Below are 10,984 nucleotides of genomic sequence, written 5' to 3'. Positions count from 1 at the left end.
AGATGGACTTTATTAATCCCAAATTGGGAAATTACAGCAGTGTTACAGCAGCAAGTTACAAGCACATATACTCATACTCACTAACAGGCACATACATAAAATACAAGAAATATACTAAAAGTAATAAATACGGTAGAAAATAAGATAAAATAAAATAAGATAGCAAGACAAAAATGCAAGAACAACTACTGAAAAAAAATATACTTAGAGGAATGAAAAGAATGTACATGTGTAGAATAAATGTACAACCTACATACATAGTATATACATATCAAGGTGTGAACCAACTGCCTACTTCAATGTTCTGCGTGAAAGGAAATGAAAATGAGGAAAGAGGAAGTTCCATGTTGAAAGGTTCCTTTTTTATAAATCAAGCAATTTATATTGAAAGGATAGAATGTTCTGCTATGTTGAAGCCTCACTAGAGAGTGTGTGTAACACCCCCATCCCCCCTGTAAATTACGCCTTGTAACCATACAATTATTGCAACAGTCTGTGCAGGATCATATAGTATAGTATTCTTTCAATCTCTCTCTCTCACTCAGTGCTTCTAACGTCAAAGCTCCTGTGAAACTAAACGGTGAATCCCCCTGTTGAAACAAGGCCACAGCCACCATAGCCACAGAGTATGCACACAGTCCAGAGTTCAGCGGGCGCTTCTGTGATTTGGTGCTCGTAGTTTTGTCGTGTTTTTGTCGTAAATTCAGTTTTCTGCTGCTATACCTGGAGATCTTTCACCAGAGATGAGCTCATGGACATCAGGGAAACAACACCAGCGGACTTACAGTAATTCCCACTTTCCTCGTATGCAACAGTTACTTTATTATTTATTATTTGTTTCTGTATTTATTGTTTAATTTCATATTAATGTTTAATATGTTTTTTTTGTGTGTGTATGCACCGTTCACCAAGACACATTCCACATAAGTGTAACTTATTGTGGCAATAAAACCCTTTATTGATTCTGGTTGTGTGCAGCCATGTGCAGCCTGAGGCAGCGGAGCAGCACTGTCTGCTCGACACACGCACAACCAAATCTCGTGGAAGCACGTTGAAGAGTAGTTTGTAACTTCTTTGTCGTATTCCCTTCGCATTGGAGCTCACTGTAATTTAATTGCACAGATGATACCTCCATCACATCCTGTATTCCAGCGGTGAAAGAAGTATTCAGATCCTTTACTGAAGTAAAAGTACTAATACCACACTATACAAATACTTCTGTCCAAGTCCTGCATTGAAAATGTTACTTAAGTAAAAGTATGTAAGTCAGAAAAATGTACTTAAAGTGTTAAAAGTAAAAGTACTCAATGCAGAACTCTCCTCCCATTGTAGAAAGTGTAAAGGCTCCAACCAGTTGTGTGTTTAATGGTCTCATCATCTCAGCTGGACTTGTAGCCGTTATATTGTTGGCTAGTTTACTTTAGAATAAAACATCAGATTTTATAAACTACATGTGTTTTGTGTGCAGGAATCTTAATGTGTAAAGTAACTAGTAACTAAAGCTGTAACAGATGAATGTAGTGGAGTAAAAAGTACAATATTTCTCTCTGAAATGTAGCAGAGTAGAAGTAGAAAGAGGCATGAAGAGACTAGTACTAGAAGTACAGTACTTGAGTAAATGTACTTAGTTACACTCCACCACTGCTGTATTCTTTGTTAATTCGTAAATACTTGTGAAAGGGTGAAATATGGACATATAGTAATATGGATATATAGTAAAACAATAAAATAACACATGAGTAGGTGTCCCCCAAGACTGTCAGTTTGTGGGGATTTTGTAGGCTTTCTTACTGTAGAGAAATAGCTCCGTGTGCCCTCTGTATCGACAGGAAGTTTCAGTGATGATGGATTACTGATCATTTATGTATTTTATCTCTGTGTGGTTGGGTTCTTATGGAAGCCATTGTAGCTCAAGGTGATGGGAGGGGGGGTGTGATGACGCAATGGATATGACACATGCTTTTGGTGTGGGAGATCTGGGTTTGATTCCCACTGCGAAACATCAACCAATGTGTCCCTGAGCAAGGCACTTAACTCCTAGTGGCTCCAGAGGCGTGTGACCTCTGACGTATGTAATCAATTAATCAATCAATTGATTGATTGATTGATTGATAAAGGTCACAGATAAACAGAGACACAACCTTGCTAAAAGAAACCGGCTGAATTACTCTGCTAAAAAAGTTGGCTCCCATTTGCTGAGTAATAAATGTCTTCAACTTAGATTTCAAGTAAAAATGAAATTACCTTTTAATGGGGATGCACATGAAAATGAGTAGTTTCCATAGCAACCCCTGGCGATACAGAAATGGCCTCCAATGGGTTGATGGTGATAAAAGCAGACATCATGTATCCTTTCTTTATTAAAGTGAGAGTGGTTTCTCCCTCTCATACGTGGACATAAAGACTCTGCATAAATAAAATGTATCATGCTGTCTCAGATACATACAGTCACACATACACACACACACACACACACACACACACACACACACGCGCGCACACACACACGCGCGCACACACACACACACACACACACACACACACACAGAGTAGTGAACAATGTTGGGGAGTAACTAGTTACATTTTACATACAATTACTGGGAAAACTATGTAATAATTAAATTACAGTTACCTATGAAAATGTTAATGAATACATTGGTTACATACAAAACGCGTTCCAGTGCTGGAAATATAGAAAACATTTCATACATAAATCTGAGAAGGGTTCAAACATAACCGTGCAATGCAAAGAATGTTTCTAGGCGGTCACGATGCTTTCGACGTGGAAAATGTCAATGTCCAACCTTTTGATCTTCAAAATGAAATGATTATAATCTTAATTCACGTGATGAAGGATTTTAAAAGGAGTTTGACAGTAGTCAAGTGTTGAACAAATTTAGAAGTAATTGAAATAGTTACACCATATTACATTATAAAGCTATAGTGCGTAGTTTCTGTCTCCCCCATGAGGAATTACAAGTAATGACAACAAAGCTGTCGGTGTGTCCACATGATACAACCACCCCCTTCCAACCTCCTCCTCCATGCAGTTGCTAGTAGCCAAGGAAGACATGGAGGATTAAAAAACATGAGAGTTTTCTGCTTGCCAAAGTCACCGGACACCACAATCTTCTGAACATAGTCACACTGAGAAATCCAGAGAGAGTTGTGTGGAGCTGAGAGTCTTAATTAGCTTTGTAGAAACTCATCTGGCAATGGCTTGAATGTAACAGACGTTCATTAATATCAAAACGTTATGCACTAAAGCTTTAAATAGGGTAACCTATCACATTTCCAAAGCAACCCTCCCAACACTAGTGGTGAACAGCTTGTAGAAAGAGAGAGGGAAAGCCTTGCCACTCCCAACACTGAAGCTTATCTCTTCAACATTCTGCTTCTTCTCTTGAAATGTCACGTGCATCTCTAGTTTTAACTGTCATTTACAGTGGTTTGATTACATATTTTGGGGCCTGTTCAACTTGTATGAGTCAACTGTGATCATTTTACTTTACTGGGATTATTGAACTTCACATTCTTTCGCTCTATTTTAGTCACTATATCATGCTGAAAATTTAATTTTCTAAAAGTATTTAACCAACCTGTAACTCCACGGCATTTATTATCTTTCCCTTACAGAGCAGACAAGTTGCAGTGTGTGAGGCTCTTTAATATTTCATTCTGTTGCCTTTCAAACATCTCCGTGGCCTTTGGTCCAGTGTGCCTGGAGTGGAAATTTCCACCAAGAGACTAAACCGCCTACAAGCAGTGAGATGAAGCCTACTGACTTGACACCATCAACAGTGGTTCACTGTGGCAATCAACAAGGCCCTCTGCTGTTCAACACGCACTACTGCAACACAAAGCTCAATGGAAGTTTCCTTACTGCCTTCAAAGTGCAATACTCATATGGAATGTTCAGTTTCAATTAAAAAAATTATTTAGGTGACGGTAACACAACACAGCACAAAGCAACACAACAGAGCATAGAGTACAAAGATTAGACAAGACAGTTGTTAAGAGCAATAAAGGAATAGTGAACTAAGAGGAAACAAGTCAAATTCATATACAGAATACATACAGCACATAATAAAGCATTGTATTGCTGTCATGTAAATGTATTGACCATTTACTTTCACCCGACATAAAAATATGCTGAGTCAACTCCGTCAGTCAGTCAACTGTTTTGTACATATTGAAAAAAAACCGATCAGATTGACTTATTATTTATGTGTTATCTTAGCAGCTTTTCGTTATGCTTCATGCACAATATAAGCATTCCATCAGCACCTCAAGCAGACTTCTTGTTAAAAGATGTATTTATGTCTCACTTCACATGACCACCATGAAAAAGACCTTGTTAAGGCCTCGTTCTGCTTCAAACAAAGTGCCCCTGAAACCTGCATCCAACAACATACAAGTTGACAATCACACCACGTTTGCTGGTGCTCTTTGTTTAAAAGTTACTTTTACACCTTCAAGTGCGTGGTGGTGTAAAAGTAAGTTTTTTCTCAAGCTCAATTCTTCTATTTCTTATACGTCACTTGGCAGTCCAGAAGTGTGTGCATGATCCCTATTTGCATGATTCATTGCGTCGCGACTACACAGATGTGCAAAAGACACGAGATTCAGGGAGGCAGTGAGATGCAGCCAGGAGGAGGCTTAAAACGGGTTTCATGCTTCTTACGTTCAGTGCCTTTGGGGCGCTGCGGACAGCGCGCATGGTCACCGCGAACCGTCTGGTCTTTCTTACTGATTGCAGTCAAAGCGGTCAAAGCAAGGCAAGGCAAGGCAGCTTTATTTGTAAAGCACATTTCAGCAACAGGGCAATTCAAAGTGCTTTACATAAACCATTAAAGAGCAGTTAAAAACGATAAAAAGATTAAAAACAGATCAAATACGTATCTTTACGCGTATCTTTAGCGGAGCGGAGAGCCGCTTCACACTCACTTCTGGGATGCGCTGTGACACGGCTGGTGGAATATGAAGCATTGACTTGAATGGCTGTGATTTCTCGTGGGGGCCACGGCCCACGGCACCACTGAAATGCAGCGCAGACGTGCCTGGTGGAAAACTGGGTTAACTAGTTACAGCAGAAGCCTTACTAGTGACGCCGGGCAGCGTACTAGTAGCACCAAACTGTTTGAAGCCCTAGTGGTCCTGTGGACTGAACCTGTGACACTTAAAGTCCTCCTAATGAGCTGCAACAGCTCTGACATGTTAACTAGTATAATTCAGGTTACTAGTTTACTAGTGAGCTACTTATCTCTACACTAGTTAACTAGTGAGAACCGAATTTTCTTACTAGTTAAAGGGATATTTCACTGCTGGAAAGCTGAATATATCTTTAAATTGAGTCACTTATGTAGTATAAATGTGAAAAAAAATTGAAATTGGTGGCTTCTAGGCCGAGAAAAGCCAGGAAATGTGTTTTTGGCTCATGTGGATGAAAGACACCAAATCCCAGAATGCACTTGCTTCGCTGCTCTGAGTCCACTCCCAAGCCACGCCTACCGTTACAGACAGACAGTGAGATGGTCAACTCAATTCAACTGTGTTTTATTGTCATTTCAACAATATACACGAAACAACATTTCACCGTGGCTCAAGTGGTTACACAATTCAAATATATAAAAACGACATTATATAAAAACAACATACGAAACACATTATATGCTCCGTAAAATTCAGCTAACACATAGCTAGCTACTAGCATTAGCGCTTGGTGGGCTGTATCACCGAGTATACAAATTTGCGTGTAATGTAGAATGGTCGGCATTTAACAGTCACAAACTCCACCAGCAGTTAGCAGTTAGTTGGATACAAGCACCCCCATTTCTGCAACAGGCAGTCCGTGTTAACACAGCTCACCTCCACTAGCTAGTCTTACCCGGCGACAGAGCAGCCGGCCTGGTAGCTGGATAGTCCGATTCAGCAATTGTTTCCACAACAACAAAAACACAGCAGTCTCTGAACTCGCGTTGGGAGTTTCGTTGAAGTTGGATGTAGTCCAGTTTGTTGACTAATGAGCGGACACTTGCAAGCAGGATTGATGGAACAGATGTATACCGATGACGTAAAACAACGATTTTTGCATCATTGGTTTAAATTTTTTCAGACCCACAATACAGAGATCTCCCCTCTCAGGGGGACATGAGGGAGGGAAGGACGGTCATTTAAAATACTACAGTGTTTCTGCTGATACAAAGCTTAATGCTAAATCGGTGAAGTATCCCTTTAAGTAGTAAAGGCAAAAAGCATGTTGAAGCCTCTTTTTACCTTACTAGTTAACTAGTGATGTCCAAAAAGAGCCACTAGTTAACTAGTGCGCTCCAAAATGCCTACTAGTTAACAAGTGATGCCTTTTGAAATTCAGTAGTTGGACTTTCTCTGGATGTTACTAGTTTACTAGTGAGGCTCAAAATGACATTTTGACCTTACTAGTTAGCTAGTTATGTCCAAAAAAGCCAACATGTTAATTAGTGTGCAACATGCAAATAAATTAGGCGGGATAGAACATAATCCTGAGTCCTGATTGTTTTTTATATTTTATTTTGAACTTGAGAGCCAATAGGAAGCCTCAAATTCCCCTCTCCCCTACTCCTCATTGGCACTGTGTCCTACTCGTTAACTAGTGCACACTTTTGCTTTTAATAGTTAACTAGTAAACATTTTGGACTGCACTAGCTAACTAGTAAAGTCCAGAAACAGTTCAACTGGTGAACGAGTACGATTTTGGCTTTTACTAGTTAAATAGTGGAGGAGCCTGATGTCTGATATCAAGGATATGGAATACAATCTGAAACGGATTGCCATACTCCGCAGACCCTCCGCGCCCTGGCCACGTTAAAACCTCTTTGCAATTTAATGTTTTAAGTGGAGGTTCTTCAACAAGACACTACGCTCACTACGGGCTGTGTTCTTTCCCCTCTGCTTTTCTCCCTGTACACCAACAGCTGCACCTCTAGTCACCAATCTGTCAAGCTTCTGAAGTTCGCAGACGACACCTCCCTCATCGGACTCATCTCTGATGGAGACGAGTCCGCCTACAGGTCGGAGGCTGACCACCTGGTGACCTGGTGCAAGAAAAACAACCTAGAGCTCAACGCTCTAATGAAAGTGGAGATGGTTGTGGACTTCAGGAAGAATTCAGCCCCACCTGCCTCCCATCACCCTCTGTGACTCCACAATTGACACTGTGGAGTCATTCCACTTCCTGGGAACTACCATCTCCCAGGACCTCAAGTGGGAGCTGAACATCAGCTCCCTCGTCAAGAAAGCACAACAGAGGATGTACTTCCTGCGGCAGCTGAAGAAATTCAACCTGCCAAAGACAATGATGGTGCACTTCTACACAGCCATCATTGAGTCCATCCTCACATCCTCCATCACCATCTGGTACGCTGCTGCCACAGCCAAGGACAAGGGCAGACTGCAGCGTGTCATTTGGTCAGCTCAGAAGGTGATTGGCTGCAATCTGCCGCCGCTCCAGGACCTTTACGCCACCAGGACTCTGAAGCGTGCTGGAAAGATTGTGGCTGAACCCCTCCCACCCCAGCCACAAACTCTTTGAGCCACTCCCCTCTGGCAGGAGGCTGAGGTCCATCAGGACCAAAACCTTTATTTTTATCTTTATTAATACATACTGTGTGTATATGTTTATACTTATATTGTTTATATTCTTTTTATCCTTCTTATATTTAGAGAATGTGTGACATGCACCAACTACACCATGACAAATTCCTTGTATGGTCAAAAAACCTACTTGGCAATAAAGCCCTTTCTGATTCTGATTCTTAGCCATTCATTTGTTCCTGATCTACCCCCTGGTGGATATTTTAACCCTGCAAGTGCAGGAAATGTGTTGCAGATTCATGTGTATTTATTGGTAAAAAGAAATGTTATTATGAGGCTTTCATTCCACATGTATTGGGGACATGTCACAGGTTTTGAATATGTTTTGCTTGTCCAAATGGTACTAAATGTCGAAGGAGAGCCACAGAATGAGTTTAAAAGTGGTCAGTTTTTATAATATAACCTTTACTGAACAAAATATCAAGAATGACAGAAATTAGGTCATTTATACTGTATTTTGACTTTCTTCCATCACGTGGACTTGCATTTAATAAATCCATACAAATGCAATACCATGGCTTGGCCAGAAGATGTCAATATTTTTATTGTATCAAACTCTTCAGAACAGTTTTTCACAATGTGTTGTTTCAGCACAGATGATTCAGTGTGGCACAGTACTTCAGGAAGCTAATCCCATGCACATAGAGGAAACAATATGATTCTGTTGGGCTTTTTTAAAGGAGTCATTTTTGAATCTTTGAAATTGGTCCAGAAGCCTATTGAGTAATTTCATCCACTACAATTTCTGTTTTTGCTGCTGACAGACTCAGATTATTATTCTGAGTGTCTGACAACATTATGGAAAGGATCCCTACAGAGATAGACCTTTTAGTTATAGAGTTATTTGTTTAACATGAAACAGCTCTGAAATACGCTACTGTCAGCGTGTATAGAGCCAACGTATTTCATTTTCATTGAACCCATTTCAAAGATTGTTGTTCCCACAGGAAAATATGGTCTACAGTAGGTTGAAAAAAATAAAGTTACCCTTTAACTCAAACAGCCTATAGATCATGGTGGGATTATTTGTGTATAGCCTTTGTTTATACATATGACCTTATAGGTTTGACCTCTTACTATTTCCTAAAATGTTTTTGTGTTTTGCTAGTCTGGCTATCAGCAGACCAAGCTCAATCTTTTAAGATTGAACATTAGTCTGGGGAGTCTGCACTGTATTTTCTACTGCACAAGAGGCGGGATCAACGGGCGTAGTTCAAATGACTCTGTACACAACTGGATAGTCCTTCAACCAATCAGACCAACGAGCGAATCAACGGGTTGCTGCGCTTCAGTGGCTGCCATGTTGAATGTAAACAAGAAGCTGCTTGCCGTCGCTTCTCTATCTTCATCGCGTTAAACCCGCCAATAGCGCGCCAGGTGGATAAGCCAGTTTGTGATTGGTCCCCACAGATTTGTAACGGAAGCAGGATAGATAAACGTACAGGTTTCCAGCCTGAGCTGCGAAGCGACATCAAATCGCCGGCAGATCGGGCTGGGTTTACCCAGTCTAGGCTTTTGCAGCTTTGGGCCACCAAATTACAACTGTCTAGTTGGCAAGCCAAATAATCATAGGAATGATTACCATTTATTTGTACATGCGCGATCACCGAAGGCTTGTATCATGTGGATCATGTAGAATTGCTCATGGGGGAGACAGAAACTACACACTATAGCTGTTTTTTATTTTGAGATTATTTTTTTGGGGCATTTTAGGCTTTTATTTGTGACAGGACAGCTTAGACATGCAGGTCAGAATCGAACCCGCTGCCACTGTGCCTCTGTATATGGACGCACGCTCTACCAGGTGAGCTACCCAGGCGCACCGCACTATAGCTTTAATCAACATTTAACCCATGTGATAACAGAATATATATACTTTTGGGGCCATCCACACAGAGACGCTTTTTGGTGCAAACGCACATTTTTCATCGTTTGGGCTGATCGTCCAAACGAATTCTGTAAACGCACTGCCTGAAAAAGCACTTTTTTTAAACCTGGTCCCAGGGTGACAAAATTCCCTCCCTTTTGGCTTTGATTGGACGGCGAAACCGCATACGTGCGTATCAATTATGTAGCTAACGTTAAACATCGCTAAAGTAACTGACGCTCCAGCAGGGACGTAACGTTAACGTTAGCTGCTATGGTTAGCTGTTTATAAAGTGGAAGTAGACAACTTATCAACTAGCTAGCTAATCTGTCTGCTTATCAACTCCTTGAATGGATTATAGTAACTTTTAGCACGGCTTATTGTAGAAAGGCTACAGCAAGAAAAACGTGTAGATTATCAAAAAGACATTGGATCATTGATGTTTGTTTGACTGCCGATGTTAGCTAGCAGCGTTAGCTGGAAGAGGAGGAACTTAATAATCCCCAAATTGGTCCAGTCGGAACACAAGAAAAAAAGGGTTCTAGGAACCGGTCGGAAAGAGACTATAGACATCAAAAGGGGCTTGAGCACTTGGCCTTTTTTCTTCCTCAAGAGAAAGTGCCCTTTTTTTTGGATGCATGTTTATTTTTTAATAATAAATATAGCCTATATATAAATATTGCTGTTTGCACACAGCTTCCCTGTTAAACAAATGTATTTCTTCAATTAAAAAATCGAAATATCAGATCAGGAGATTTGACATTGTCGATCTCTCTCTTTCTCTACACAGACACACACAGAGCAACCCGTTCTCATTCCGAACTCGTAAAATAAGGACGTTTGGACAGTGGCTGTCAGCGTCTGATGCGACGAAAAAAGGCGTCTTTCAGCGTGTTTGTGTAACGCACCGGGGAGAGCAGCAGTTAGATAGGATTTAGAGAGGAGTATGTAAGGGCCAATTTCCGTGTATGGAGGTTGATTGGGGGGGGTGGATGGGTCAAACACAGGACTTTCACCAAGGAGAGTGGGGTTCATGTCCCGCTTGTCACGCTTGCTATAGTCGCTTTTTTCTTTCCTCCCGCATGTCACAGAACCGTACGCCCACCCACGACCTTTTCCTTAACATAACTGCGTCAAAAGGGACGGCAATAGTCCCGACCAAGCGCGTTTACTTAAAGCGCTAAAGGGACGGCAATAGTCCCGACCAAGCGCGTTTACTTATAGCGCTAAAGGGACGGCAATAGTCCCGACCAAGCGCGTTTACTTAAAGCGCTAAAGGGGCGGCAATAGTCCCGACCAAGCGCGTTTACTTATAGCGCTAAAGGGACGGCAATAGTCCCGACCAAGCGCGTTTACTTAAAGCGCTAAAGGAGACTTTTAGCGTCAATAAGAACGACAAAGGCACCTGACCAAGCGTCCATATTTTACGAGATGAGTGTGAGAACCTGTTGCACAAAGAGGCAGGCAGACAGACAGGCAGCAGTC

The 10,984-nt window shown here is 41.2% G+C and overlaps 1 long non-coding RNA gene across 1 annotated transcript; it reads left to right on the top strand.

Moving 5' to 3' along the window:
- The first annotated feature begins 1 nt into the window (after position 1).
- LOC144527222 (uncharacterized) lies at positions 2 to 9,144 on the top strand. The gene is made up of 2 exons (XR_013502799.1): positions 2 to 786; positions 6,954 to 9,144. It is a non-coding gene; the product is annotated as an uncharacterized LOC144527222 (long non-coding RNA).
- Positions 9,145 to 10,984: the final 1,840 nt, after the last annotated feature.

This window comes from Sander vitreus, chromosome 12, assembly GCF_031162955.1.
Source record: "Sander vitreus isolate 19-12246 chromosome 12, sanVit1, whole genome shotgun sequence".
Classification (NCBI taxonomy): domain Eukaryota; kingdom Metazoa; phylum Chordata; class Actinopteri; order Perciformes; family Percidae; genus Sander; species Sander vitreus.
Note: the sequence above shows the minus strand (reverse complement) of the source record. Positions and strands in the feature narration are given on the sequence as shown.